Source organism: Scyliorhinus torazame, chromosome 11, assembly GCF_047496885.1.
Source record: "Scyliorhinus torazame isolate Kashiwa2021f chromosome 11, sScyTor2.1, whole genome shotgun sequence".
NCBI lineage: Eukaryota > Metazoa > Chordata > Chondrichthyes > Carcharhiniformes > Scyliorhinidae > Scyliorhinus > Scyliorhinus torazame.
In genome coordinates this window covers 162,408,197-162,422,557 of record NC_092717.1, presented here as the reverse complement: position 1 = coordinate 162,422,557, position 14,361 = coordinate 162,408,197, and the positions used below count along the sequence as shown (strand labels likewise).

At 44.1% G+C, this 14,361-nt stretch overlaps 1 protein-coding gene across 5 annotated transcripts in view; it reads right to left on the bottom strand.

Moving 5' to 3' along the window:
- Positions 1-2,925: 2,925 nt before the first annotated feature.
- Positions 2,926-14,361, bottom strand: part of LOC140385610 (RNA-binding Raly-like protein) — a 1,446,698-nt gene continuing 1,435,262 nt past the window's right edge. For all 5 annotated transcript variants that reach the window (XM_072467935.1, XM_072467934.1, XM_072467936.1 and 2 more), the window contains one exon: positions 2,926-8,879. The gene's annotated coding sequence lies outside the window, so the exon portion shown is untranslated. The remainder of the gene's footprint in view (positions 8,880-14,361) is intronic.

The window sequence follows — 14,361 nt, the reverse complement described above, 5'->3', positions numbered from 1 at the left end:
GAAACAAAAGTTATTGGGGAGTTTCCAATACCCTCGACACGACAGGAAATAATGTGATTTCTTGGCATGAGTGCATTTGATCGAACATTTGAGCAAAATGTTTGTAGCGTGATTGCTCCACTGGTGGACTTGCTGAAGAAACGTCAAAAATTTTAATGGACAGCGGACTTTCCACAGGCATTTGACGGCCTGAAGGCTGTATTAACCACTGCTCCTGTGTTAGCCATCCCAATTTATATGAAAACATTCAAAGTGGAGGTTGATGCGAGTGATGTGGGTGTAGGTCCGGTGCTTCTACAAGGCGACAATGAAGGGCTAGAGCGCCCTATTGTTAATTTTCAAAAAAATTGAATTCTCACCAGAAAAAGTATTCCACGATTGAGGAGACTTTGAGTTTGGTGCTGGCTTTGCAACATTTTCACATCTATGTGACCAGCAATCCGTCTGACACCGTTATATACACTGATCATAATCCGTTGACGTTTTTGGAGCGATTCCGGAATAACAATGCATGACTGTTTCGCTGGAATTTATTGTTGCCGCCATTTCATTTAAAAATAGTACATGTGGCAGAACGAGAAAATGTGATAGCCGATGCTTTATCACGAATGTGATGAACGGAAGCAGTTTCAGTTGGAGGAAGAAAAACTAAAAAAAAATGGACTATTTTATTATACCTGTTTGCGTGTGTTGTTTTTCTTGAAACAAAAAAGTATATTTACTGTGTGCATTTCTTAAAGGATAGTGAAAAGGTGAAAAATGAAACCATCTTGAAGTTGATAGTTTATTTTTTTTAATTGGGGGAGGTGTCATGTGAGAGTACCTTTAAGAACTGGGTGTTTGTTTATAAATGGGTGTGTATATAAATATCTGTAGTGAGAGTACCTTTTAGAAATGGGTGTTTACTACTGCAGTGATGTCAGAAAGTGGGTGGAGCTGGGCTGTCTGTCAGCTTTTTACTTTTGTTTTTGAGCTGGCTGCAGGGTGTGTTTGTTTCGTTTTCAGTGTTGGAGCTGAAGCCAGACGAAGCAGGTGTACTGCTGTTCTCTCTGCCATCAAAAGACTATCTCTTGATCATTTGGTGAATTCAGAATTATAAATGTTTTCAGTAGTGACTTTAACCTGATGAGCTTCTGATAAAGGTTTTGTTTTTAAGTCGTATGGATGTTAAAAAAGGAAAGCTTAAAGGTTTACTTAGTGTTGTAGTCTTTGGGGTTGTATTTGAATTAATGATTGCTAAGATGTTCACTGTATGTTTTAAAAAGGTTAACTTGAGTTCATAGAATAAACATTGTTTTGTTTTAAAAAAAATACTTTTCCATATCTGCTGTACCACACCTGTAGAGTGGGCCATGTGCTATCCCTACCACAATCTATTAAAAGTTGTGCGTCAGGTGAACTCCATGATACACTTTGGGGTTCTCTAAACCCTGGCTCATAACCACAGAAAGGAATCCCCAATTCGCCATCTGTTCATTTTGGCTCTTAAGTTGCATTCACCAGCAGCCATATTGCATCCAAAGTCCCGGACATGGTTACCACCAACAAGGCGCATGTGTACAAACACTCTCTACCTTGGGTCAGGGCCGTCCTGATAGCATGGAAATTTCAGAGAGTCCCTTCTCTGGCCTCTTTAAATGGTTTAGTGGGCTCTGGCACCATTACAACCGCGGCAATTGGTATTGTCTAATCCACAATCTTCACTCATCCTGTCTTTAATGTCCTTTCCAACTGTATAACAGGCCCAGTAATACAGGTCTAAATCTTTTCCGGTCCCACCAATGAAGGAATTATTGCAGGCGGAACCAGGAATTCGACGGACAAGCAAAAGGTCGGTTGATTGCGGGAGGGAATTTCTGGTCCCGGGCAGGCGGGACTAGAAAATCCTGCTCACAGATCTTCTCAGAGACCTGCACCGTCACCAGGATGTGTTTTAAGATAGCCAAATACTGAGCTGTTCCATGCAGAGAGAGCCTCACCTGTTTTCTCTTTGCACCAATTCTCAGTGTTCTGAACTGCAAAAAAGAAAAATCTCTGTAATTTTGGAATTCATGTTAGTTAGCTCTGCATTGCTTTGTATATTCGATTGTGTAAGGACAGTATTTGCAACAGGGGGCCACTCTTAGTGTCATTAATAAATGTAGATTTCAGATTAATATTGTGTGATGGATTCAACTTATTCCATTGGTTAAACACTCAAAATTATTTCCTTATCAGTTTTTGTTCCTGACACAGCCAGACATACATTTCCTGCTCTTTCTGAGAACTGTTTCAATTCTTCAAAACATTGTACCTCTCCCTCTCTTTGGCACAAGTTGGAAGAATACCATCCAATTAGAGCTCAAAATTCACACTACAAAAACCAGTGTCAGTTATTGCTGAAATCACAGACGGGATGCTCCAGTCCCTCAGCCGTGTGTTTCTTGGTGGAGCACCATTCGCTGGTGGCGGGATTCTCTATTCTTGCCACTTGTCAATGGGATTTCACATTACAGCCATCCCACGTTGGGAAACCCGCAGGGGGGGTGCACCGCTGGCGGGAATAAAGAATCCCAATGGCCGGAGAATTTTGGCCAATATCTTCATTTTGAGTGAATATTAATGGCAAATATTATGATGCTTGCGTTATCCTGATTTTCAAGACCAATAGTGCAGTCTGTCATTCCTGGATATGTTGAACTGAAACAGGCAAGCTGTGATTTATTAGATTCTAGGTATGCTTACTTATATGTCAAGAAAGGTCAATATATGTCAATAAAAGATTCTATTTTTGTTCTTTTATTTAATACTCTGTCCTTATCAATACAAAAGTTGATGTTTAAAAACTGTAGGAACAGAACGAATTGAAGAATATCCTGTAGGGTTCCTCAATCATTAACCATATGCCATTGTTTTTTGAATCACTAAAAAGCAAGTCAACACTAGTTTACAGTAATCATAAAATTATTTCAATTTATTTTATTACAACAAATGTTTCCACTAAACAATCATATATTTTATCCACATACTGAAATTTAAATCACAGGGAATAAGAATTTGTACACTTTGTATACAGTCATTATTAAACAGTACAGGAATTTTTGAAAGGAAATGTTTGCTGGTTTATTGGCAAGCCAGTCAAAACATTTACCTTCAGACATAACCTACACAGGAGCAACCCCCACAGGCTAAAGCATTTCTATTCATGCAAACGCAGGCAGATATTTCAAAACATTGCAACATCTTTTAAAATTATTTTAGCAAGCTCCATTTCTGAGGTAGATCTGGAGAACGTAGCAGAAAGACAATGCCCATCTTAGATGTTCTTGTCTCAACAAACCACTTTGAATTTTTTTTGCTAATTATTGAACAGAGACACATATAGAATTAATTTGTGTTAAGTTGCAACAGCACTGGCTACCAGTGGGCCATTTTCTCTTATCTTTATCTATGGGGTAGAAATTACTCTCACTGTATGAATACTTAAAGCGAGTTTGGTAAATTCCATCCCATGCTGTTTAAATGGAGACATTAACCTGTTTGTTTTACATTGGTTTGTGCCTTAATTATAATAGTGGGGAGATAATCTTGTTTGAGTACATTAAGCATTTATACAAGACCATTGTCCACAGTAATTTTTAACTTTAACAAGTACATTTTTAACAGCCTGCGCTGCTTCAACCATGTTTTTGATAGTCCACATTTTTCTTGATTTATTTCCCTCTTTTAAACTTATTTTATTATTTGATGTATCCATCACTTCCTCTTATTTTCTCAAAGACAGAACTTCATGAATAAGTAAATTATTAATGAACAAGGATGGTACTAAACAACAAGGGTCTAGCGGAAGGAATTGCAACAGAATGAAATATTGAATTAAATACACGTGCAGTTCTGACTGGAGGCTGATCAATCTTGCATACCATTGGAATCCAAATGAAGAGTTTGCTTAACTCACAGCTTTATTTACAGGGAGAGACTAAAATGGCCACCATCTCTTATTGGCAAAGCTTCCCAAACCGCAGCAAGGTAAACAATGGGTGAATAGAAGAGCTACTTTGATCTTTTCATCCTTGCCTTTGTCACCGTTTTTCTGCCATTTCCTAGTTCTATCTCTATTATCAAGAGCCTGGACCTTATCTTCACAACATTATGAAGGCAGAAATAATAAGTGAAAGTGATATAAAATAATGAATTTTACGCCCTGCTCGTGCCAGAGACTTATGTGCCACAAGAGTTTTGCTTACTATTAATGTGAGTTATTTATGGCTCACCTTATATAATTCTTTTGTTTTTAATTTTTAAAGTTTTAGAAGTTTAAGTTTCTGAGTTAACATACAAAAATAACGGCCATTGTCACATTATATGTTCAGGTCAAGAACATAAAATGACGAAAATAAAACATCATACAGATGATTATCCACATGAAAAAGATATTTTGCCATTTTATCAGAATGGTAACCTATTTCCGTCAGCTGCACATTGCCAGCATTTTTGTTCTTATTTTTGGACTTCCAGCTTTCACTTTCTTTTCATTTCAAGAATATGATAATGTACAGCTTAATGGGAGAATTCCCATATCAGTGGAACAAAACAATGTCCTTTCTAATTCATTTTACAGTATGGTGGACGGTTTCACCACCAAGTAAAACATGAAGGCTTATTAATTATTGGCTAGCAACTAGGTTTTTGCTGTAGGATTTATAAATAAAGAAATAAATAATCTTTATTGCCCCAAGTAGGCTTACATTAACACTGCAATGAAGTTACTGTGAAAAGCCCCTAGTCGCCACATTCTGTTGCCTGTTTGGGTACACAGAGGGAGAATTCAGAATTCTCAGCCGGTATAGGAATTGAACCCGTGCTGCTGGCCTTGTGTAATCTATATATTTTTTTCAATCAGGTACCAAAAGATGTATAAAATTTGAAAAGAATCTTATCCAGGGATACCATTGCCTATCGACATAAGGAACGGCAATTCTACCGCACATCAGAAAATCTGGGGCCATATTCTAAGCAAGCTTTGATGATTAAAATCAAATAGATATCTTTGATTTGGATGATTTTTCTTGTTTCAGATAGTTTTCTTAAAACACACCATGAGACATAAATGTTTATATTTAGATTGTGGAAATACCACAATGATAATTTCAAACATTTGATAGCACCTTGCAGTTATTTGGGGAATGATTGACGTCTCAAACCTATTTCTAAAAATAATAAATTTATGTCTTTATTTTGCTATTTTTTGATTATACAGACATGCTTGTCCAACATGCAGCCCGCAACGCCCCTCTATGTGACCTCCAGAGCCAACATTCAAAATGCCCGTCAAACAGGTAAGTTAGGATGGAGGTTTCTGCAATGAGCTGCTCCTCCAATCACAGACCTGCTCCGTAGTGAGCCTGTCAGCAGCAAATGTGGGAGAGAAACAATCTGTGATTGGAGGAACAGTGAAAACCAGTGTTAGTGAGCTCAGAGCCTGGGAAAGCCAAGGAGCAGAGAGGTGAGGGCCAGATAGCCGAGGAGCAGGAAGGTGAGGACCAGGCAGCCGAGGAGCAGGTAGGTGTGGGCCAGGAGCCGAGGAGCAGGTAGGTGTGGGCCAGGAGCCGAGGATCAGGTAGATAAGGGCCAGGCAGCCGAGGAGCAGGAAGGTGAGGGTCAGGCAGCCGAGGAGCAGGAAGGTGTGGGCCAGGAGGCCAAGGAGCAGGAAGGTGAGGGTCAGGCAGCCGAGGAGCAGGAAGGTGAGGGCCAGGAGGCTAAGGAGCAGGTAGGTGAGAGCCAGGCAGCCGAGGAGCAGGAAGGTGAGGGCCAGGCAGCCGAGGAGCAGGAAGGAGAGGGCCAGGAAGTTGAGGGCCAGGAAGTCGAGGAGAAGGAAAGTGAGGGCCAGGAGGCTGTGGAGCAGGAAGGTGAGGGCCAGGAAGTCGAGGAATGGAAGGTGAGGTATGGGCAGCCGAGCAGTTACGCTTGGGGAGCCGAGGTGTGGGGAGCCATGTGCTAGAAGGACCGAGGAGTGAGAACAGGAGGAGGCAGCCCAAGGAGCAGGGTGTTGAGGGGTGGCGGGCCACAGCAAGTGTGAGGCAGCCACAGCAGACCCACTGGGGTCTGAGTAAGTGAGACTGTGTGTGAGAGGGAATGAGAGTGAGTGTGGGGGTGGGGGGTGCATAATAGAGTGCGAGGGGGAGAGAGTGTGAGGTAGAGAAAGAGAGTGTGAGGGGGAGAAAGAGAGTGTGAGGGGGAGAGAGAGACAGAGCGAGAGAGTGGAAAAGGGAGACGGAGAGGATGGGAGGGAGAGAGTGTGTGAGGGGATAAAGAGAATGTGAGGGAGAGAGAGAGGATAGGGGGCTGAGAGATTGTAAGATGGGAGGGAGAGAATGAGGGGACAGAGAGTGTGTGATGAGGAGTCTGAGGGGGAGAGTTTGTGGGATGGGAAGGTGAGATAGTGTGAGGAGAGTGAGGGATTATCGGGTGAGTGTGAGGATAGGCGGAGAGAGTATGAGGGGAGTGTGTGGGGGGGGCAGAATCATGAGTGTCCATGAGTCTGGCTCACTCCCAGTATCAGGTTTCTCATTCACCCCATCAACACACATCTTCACGTACTCACATCCACTGCCTGCGGGTGAGGGTGATTGAGTGAGCAGCTTGTGACTGGGAATGAACCACATGCACACACACTCACCCTATTATACTCCAGTACTCATCTTTATTTTCATTGCTTTTTTGCTCAGCGAGTTGTTCTTTTTCAGACCTCAACACTTAAAAAAAAATCATTTGATATTGAGCTAAATGTTGTCTTTCAGAAATTTGCTCTTCGGCCCATGAGTGAGAAAAATGTTGAAATGTGCCCCCCCACCCATGCAAAAAGGGTTGACAAACGTGGTGTTATGAACCTCTGAAGATAGCAGGCAACAAAAATACTGTTGAAAGTGAGAGAGGGAAGAACTCTAGGTTGGATTTTCATGGGATCAGGGGGCTCAGAGCCCAGAAATACATTAAATTGTTGAAACACCTAAGCCGCAGGTAATAATTGTGTGATTGATTGCTCTGCCTCCATGATCTCTTCCGTCAATTGCTAATGTTTATTTACGCAAGGGGTTTCAAGTGCTTACAGTTTCATGTACTGATAATTTAATGGGTGTGGCTGATTGACACTTTAAGTTACCTGTCGTAAAAATGAGTTATTTTTAAGCAAGTCAAAGATATCATCAAATTACTTTTAAAAGTTTTTTTTGCACATCCTATTGTCACTGTAGGGTTAATTGGTTCAATAACGTATAGTGCGTGAAGGGGCATGGAAGTGCCACAGCCTGACATAGGTGCAATAGGGGTGGGTGGGGGCATACCTTGGCATGGGGATATTGAGGGACCATAGGGGCCGATGGGGGGCATGGGGATGAAGGGATGTGAAGGGTGAGAATTAGGGGGCCTTACTTTTTTCATTGTAATCAGGATGAAGTCCCACAGCACCAGGGCATGCCTTTCAAACAGGCTGCTTCGGCAAATGGCAACATTTGAACTTTTTCTCCAGTTGCAGCTGCACCGCGTCCCTGGAATGAAAACTCTGTCTTCCCTGGCCCTTGCTCAAACAAAAATGAATGTTAGCATAAATCACTTTAAGTCCTTTCTGTATTATATTCCTTCCTCAATACTCAACCTCTGGAAACATGTGCTCATTGATGCTTTAAACAGATGTGGAAATATTTAGGAGGTGACTTTAGAGGTAGGGGAAGAAAATGGATGTGACTACCATCACAGTGTTGGCCAAGGAATGAAAAAGACGTCATGTAATCACTCACTATTATAAATAACACTGGATATGTCAGTTCTTTATTTCTTTTAACCGTTCTGTTTTGCTCTATGCCAGGTATCCAATGAGATTCAGAATTTCTAAGGAATTAATGACAGGAAACATGTTGGATGATGTTTTCCTTTTATTACCCTGTAATTTTTTATACATGTTTACCATCCATCATTATCTCGGAGGACAATTGTAAAAAGGAGCCGGTGAAATGGTTCCCCGCCAAAATCCCTGTGTACGCCTATCCCCAGGTCTGCCCCCAAAAAGGTGTAAATTCCAAAGAAAATCTGGGTCAATATCTCATGAGATCTTGGGGGAAATTTAAACCCATCTGGAATTGGGTGCAACTCTAGTTTTAAACCTGACCCAATTTTACTTACATGTGTTTTCCGCTGGGCAGCTTCGGTTAAAATGAATGCAATAGTTAAATTCAACAATTATTTCATTTTCAGAATATGGCCCCTGGATTTACCTGCGATTCCTTGTTAATGCAAACACATACTTTTTAATTCACTAGCTCATTTAATATAACTCACATTTCCCGGACAACAAACTAAATGATAATTAGGTGTCGTTTGTACATGATCAGTTAGATCACGCAATTACTCTAACACACTTAAAGCCAAGACCACATTACAACTTCAAACATCACTCAAACCTGAAAACAAGGTTTGACAATTAATACATGCTGATATCAAAATAACTTTATCCCAATACTATATGAGTATAATTTCTGTTAAGATTCCTTTACAGAGCCATGTGAATTTATCATGGGCGATATGTAAAAGAGATACATGTGTTTTTGTCACATTTAAAATACTGAGAATATATGTTTTTAAAAAATTCCTCCACAGTTATGGCTATGGAAATCCACCAAGCATACAAACGGGACAGAATTTTAACCTGATGAAAGTTTCTTCCTCGCAGGCCACAAATGTAATCTCCAACAAAGATGAAGTTAACTCCCAGGCAGGATTGACTATCAGTCTTAATATATGTTACATTGTTACATCTTTTCTTCTGTTGTTCAAGGTGATACCTTATTCCAGGCGTCAGCCGGTACATTGACATCAACTACTGTGCATCCTTCAGTTTGTCGCAACTGCAAAGTAACAATGAGACAAATGAGGGCTTGTTTCAATCAGGACATCGCACGATTTACCAAAAGCACAAAAATGCACAGATTTCAATGAAAACCTTAAAAAAATATCTGACAGCACTGCCCTCAAGAGCAAATGCTTGGTCCAAATGGAAAGGTACAGTCAAACACGGCAAACTAAATAAACCAGTGGAAGCCACAATCATTCGATATAAATATTTAGCTTGGAATGTTTGTTTCCACATCTGACAAAATTGCTACAGCTAATTGCACATAAACCTGCTTCCCTTGAAGGAGGGAAGCTGTTCTTGTAGCATTTTACCTTCTGCTTAATTATATTTCAATCCCTTCTCCTGACAACTATCTATTCCCAATACTCAGAAGCTTAGCAAATGATAAAACCAAGCTTAAAATCCCTTTGTGTAGTTTTCAAGCTTTACTTCTTCGTTTGAAATGGAATAACATCTTAATTTTCATAGTTGGACATTAGCGGGCTGAAATTGCACAGCACCTATCTAAATCGCTGGTGGTACGGATTTGGATGAGGATCTGTGTACACTGTTTAGGTCCCTTTTTACCCTATCAGAAATTTTGTGGGTTTTAGGAGTAGGGACATAATTCACCAGCTCACAAATGGATCTGCTGCGCACTCTTCATCTTTCTTTTCTAAATTTGTATTTATTAATTTTTTTTTAAATTAAGGGACAATTTAGCGTGGCAATCCTACCTTGCACATATTTGGGTTGTGGGGGTGAGTCCCAAGCAGCCACTGGGAGAATGTGGAAACCCCATATGGACAGTGACCCAGGGCCGGGATCGAACCCAGATCCTCACTGCTGCCTCCAACTGGGCCACCTTGCTGTCCTTCTGCGCATTTTTCATACTTGCATCCTAATCCACACTCGGTGTAAGAGATGGCTGGACATCCCTGATATCCAGCTGTTCTTGGGATTGGGGGAATTCAAAGTTCAGATCATAGAATTTACAGATCATAGAATTTACAGTGCAGAAGGAGGCCATTCAGCCCACTGAGTCTGCAACGGCCCTTGGAAAGAGCACCCCACTTAAGCCCACACCTCCACCCTATTCCCGTAACTCAGTAACCCCACCTAACCTTTTTAGACACTAAGGCCAATTTGTCATGGCCAATCCACTTAACCTGCACGTCTTTGGACTGTGGGAGGAAACCGGAGCACCCGGAGGAAACCCACACACACATGGAGAGAACGTACAGACTCCGCACAGACAGTGACCCAAGCCGGGGATCGAACCTGGGACCCTGGAGCTGTGAAGCAACTGTGCTAACCACTATGCTACCGTGCTGCCCATAAATAAACGTTTAAAGTAAACTTCTTTCAAAGCAATTAATTGCAGAGCAAAGTGACAGAGTGAACTCCCTCCCACACGTCAGCCTGCCACTCCGGTTACATTAAGAAAAGTTCAAGAAGCTTAATGCAAATATCTATAGCCGGAATTCTCCGCTTGGCGCGATTCAGCAGACATAAATCAAAGCCCTTTTCAAGTGCTTTTGGCGGGGTGTTTCTCAGTTTCTCGGTTCACTCTGCTATTCACCAGCACTTTGCCGTTTTTTGGGGCCTCGGGGAGTTTCTCCCCGTCAAGGCCACACTTTAGCAGATTTCCCACAAAGGCGAGCTCAGGACTGGCTCCTCAAGGATAGGGGGACTATTTTGACCGGCTGCACCGATATCTACATCTCCCATTTCAGGCCACCCCCCCTTCACCCTCTCAACCTTTTTTTGGCCCCTGGAAACCCTCACAGCATTCTCCCATGGGGAAGGCCACCTGAGCCTGTCCCCATGGGCAGTGCACACCTGCCAACTGGGCACTCTGGCACTGTTAGCCTGGCACCCCGCCTGTGCCCCTGGCAAACTGGCAGTGCCTCTGGCACCCTGGCAGTTTCACCTGGAAACCTTGGCAGTGCCAGTGTGGCATTTCTAGGGTACCAGGCTGGCAATGCCAAGGTGCCCAGGTGCCAAGCGGAGTGCCAGAGTACTACCCTGCCCTATCCCATACCACCCAGGTTCTCTAATTGCCTGCGAGACACTCCGAGGTGGCATCAGGCATGGTCCATGTTTGTGAAAACCAGTGTTAAACGATGCCCGGTTATTGTCTCGCAGGCACGCCCGTTGACTCCCGAGCGCCGAGTGAAAGCGGTGTCCACGTATTTAAATGCGCCTAAAGGCTAAGTTAAACATGCTGGGACGGAGCCCGATTTGGTGCTCTCACTGGGTGCAATGAGGTAGCTGAATCGCACCCCCTGTTCTCTTTCCCGGGCTGAATTGTTCCTTAGCCATGTAAACTTATGCATGGCAGGGGTTGCGAGTGATTCTCCAGAGAATCCAGCCATTGGGCCATCATTGTGAGAGACCCCCCAATTAGAGATTCCCCCCAATTAGATGGTCCCCTCCGGAGACCCCCCAGTTAGCAAACTGCAAATTGTTAGAGTGAATTTTCCAACCTTTCCCGCCAGCGGGATCTTTCAATCCTGCCTAGGTTACACCACCACCATGGCAGGTTTCCTGCGGCGGGATGGGTGTGCCACACAAAACGATGCAGACACCAGTGGGACCGCGAGATCACGCCAGTGGCCAATGGTGAACCGCCTCCACCACTGGAAAACAAGCCGCGACAGGCGGAGTTTAAAATACCGCTTGTTGTGATAGTTTCCTTTGGTACAGACCATCTTCCACATCATAACGAGACAAGAGTGACTGAGACGGCTGGTGTGATACACACATTAAGATGTAGTTGAATGTGCCACTGTATTCACCTTTCCTGCTCTTATTTGGCCATTGAGCCACTGCTGCTCACCTTTTCTGCTACTTCCAGTCATACCACTGTCAAGCTTCTTCCTCCTTCGAGTAGGGAGCGATATCATCCTTGGGCCATATTGTCCTTGCATCACATCCAAGGATGCACTTCATTCTATCACTTCATCTGCTCCCAAGTCCAGAATCCATCAGATTTCATGTCTGTAATGTCCCTTTAAATACTGGAGTTGAAATGAATTCATGTGGGTTGTCATCACGCCTGCTCAACTTAATTGGTTGATCAATTGTAAATAATATGTTACATAGGAAGAAGAGTAGGCCATTTAGCCTCTTCAGCCTAATCTGCCAGTCAGTGAGATCTCCGGTCCCCTAGCCGTGTGTTTCTCGGCGGGGGCGCTGTTCGCTGGGGTTGGAATTCTTCACTTCCTCTGATTGTCAATGGGACATCCCATTGAAGCCACCCCACGCAGCCAGAAAAATGTGGTCGGGGCGCATTGCCAACGGGAACAGGGAATCCCAATGGCTGGAGAATTTTGGCCCATGTTTGATCTATGACCTCTCTCCACATACCGCCCTTTGCAATATCCCTGACTACCTTTAACGAACGAAAATAATCTCTCAATCACAGATTTAATTTCTAGCATCAATTACAATTTGTGGAAGAGAATTCCAGACTTCTACCAACCTTTATGTGTGGAACTGTTCCCTAATTCAAGATTCCATGGGTTCAGAACAAACAAAAATAAGCTTTACTATACAAGTTCAGAAATATAAAATAATTTACAATATCTGTCTTATATTCTAACATTCAGGGTAACTATGATCAACACGTGAATTAGCAGGCGAACTGTGGTTGGTTGTACCACACTATAAAATAAATGACAGGTGTGACCAAAACAGGTTCCCTGGATTTCTCCACAACCTCCCTAGACATTTGTCACATTGTGAGCCATGCAATCTCTTGGTCCAAATCTCAGAGCAGTGAGATAATTATGTGAATCAGTGTGCAACACTGATTTAATGCCAATATCACCATTTCTGAAAACCAAACTCCAGCCAACATCTTGACTCAATCTCACACGGCTGAACACAATGTTAAACAGAATAAATAATCACCTACCAACTCTATTTGAAGGGAATATTTAACAGCACAGTAATAAAAGCTACCAGAAGATCCATATATCCAGAGAGTCTAGCTTCAGACTGCACCATCTTAGTTTGAGCAATATCAGGCTGGCTGGGTGACAGGCAACAGGAAGGGCCCTGGCAGACCTCTGGTGATGGCTATGTGCTGAGCAGTCACACGTCAGATAGCTCTCCTCCCATGAACCCGAAAAATAGTCACTTTTCAACGAAAACGCACCAAAAAAGATGCAGCAACTAATTTCCCAATCTTAGTAAGTCAGAGGAAGGAAGAAAGAGAGGGGGAATATAAGAAAAAATGCCCAGAAAAAGCCAAACTAGGGGCCGAGCAGAGACCAGGAGTGGAAAGGGGCCATGAACGACTACACTCGGACGAGCCAGTCGCGGTGAAGGCCGCGGTGGCCGAGACCCTGACCCAAATACAGCTCGCCCTGAACAGAGTGGAGAAGAGACTGGAAGCCCAAGAGGCTACCATCAAGGACATGAAAAAGGCCACAACCGACCAGAGTGATCGGATCGTGGCGCTGGCGAAAGACGTGGCGAGGTTGGTCGTGACGCAGGGCAGTCTGAAGGGTAAAGTAGAGGATCAGGAGAACCGCTCAAGAAGGCAAAACCTGCTGATTGTGGGCCGACCAGAGGGGATCGAAGGCAGGGACCCCACGGTCTATGTGGCCGAGATGCTGGGCAACCTGGTGGGAAGAGAAACTTTCCCCAACCCCCTGACAGGAGGGACAGTGCCAGGCCGGGGGTGGGGGGACGGGGGTGGGGACGACGACGACGCACAACGGGGACGGGGGAGCAAAGGAGGATAGAAGCTGGGTAAGGGGACAAAGGGGGGAGCAAGGGAAAGGGGGAACTGGAGAGTGGGGGGGGGACAGAGGGAGGAGGTAAAAATAGGACCAGAGCGAGAGCGACAATATGGCTACAAGTGGCCGCAACCAGGGGCCCGAAGAGGCACTGCAAGTACGGTCTCTGGGCGAAGGGAGACCCGGGAATACAGGGGCCTACCCACATGACGAATGCACAGTTGGCGGCCATGTTGGCTGCCCCCGGACAAAAGGAAACCCTGGAGCGCAGGGACCCGACCGCATGGGGAGAGCAGTGACAGCGGTCTTCTTGGACGGCCCCCTAACAAAGAGAAACCCTGGAGTGCAGTGGCGCATCCACCAGGTAAGTATGTTTAATCCTGCAGGAGCAGGGGGACAAAAACTCCCTCCCAGGATAGTCAGTTGGAATGTCAGGGGACTCAACGACCCAGTGAAAAAATCCAGAGTCTTCCCCCACCTAAGAAACATGAAAGCTGACATAATCTTCCTCCAGGAGACACACCTGAGAGAGCAGGACCGACTGCGGGTAAGAAAGGGCTGGGTGGAACAGACCTATCATTCCTGTTACGGGACAAGGGCCAGGGGGGTGGCAATACTGATCAATAAGAGGATGATGTTTAAGGTGACAAAGATGGTTACGGACCCAGGGGGACGGTGCGTCATTGTCAGCGGGGCCCTAGATGGGGCACAGGTAGTACTAGTTAACGTGTATGCTCCCAACCG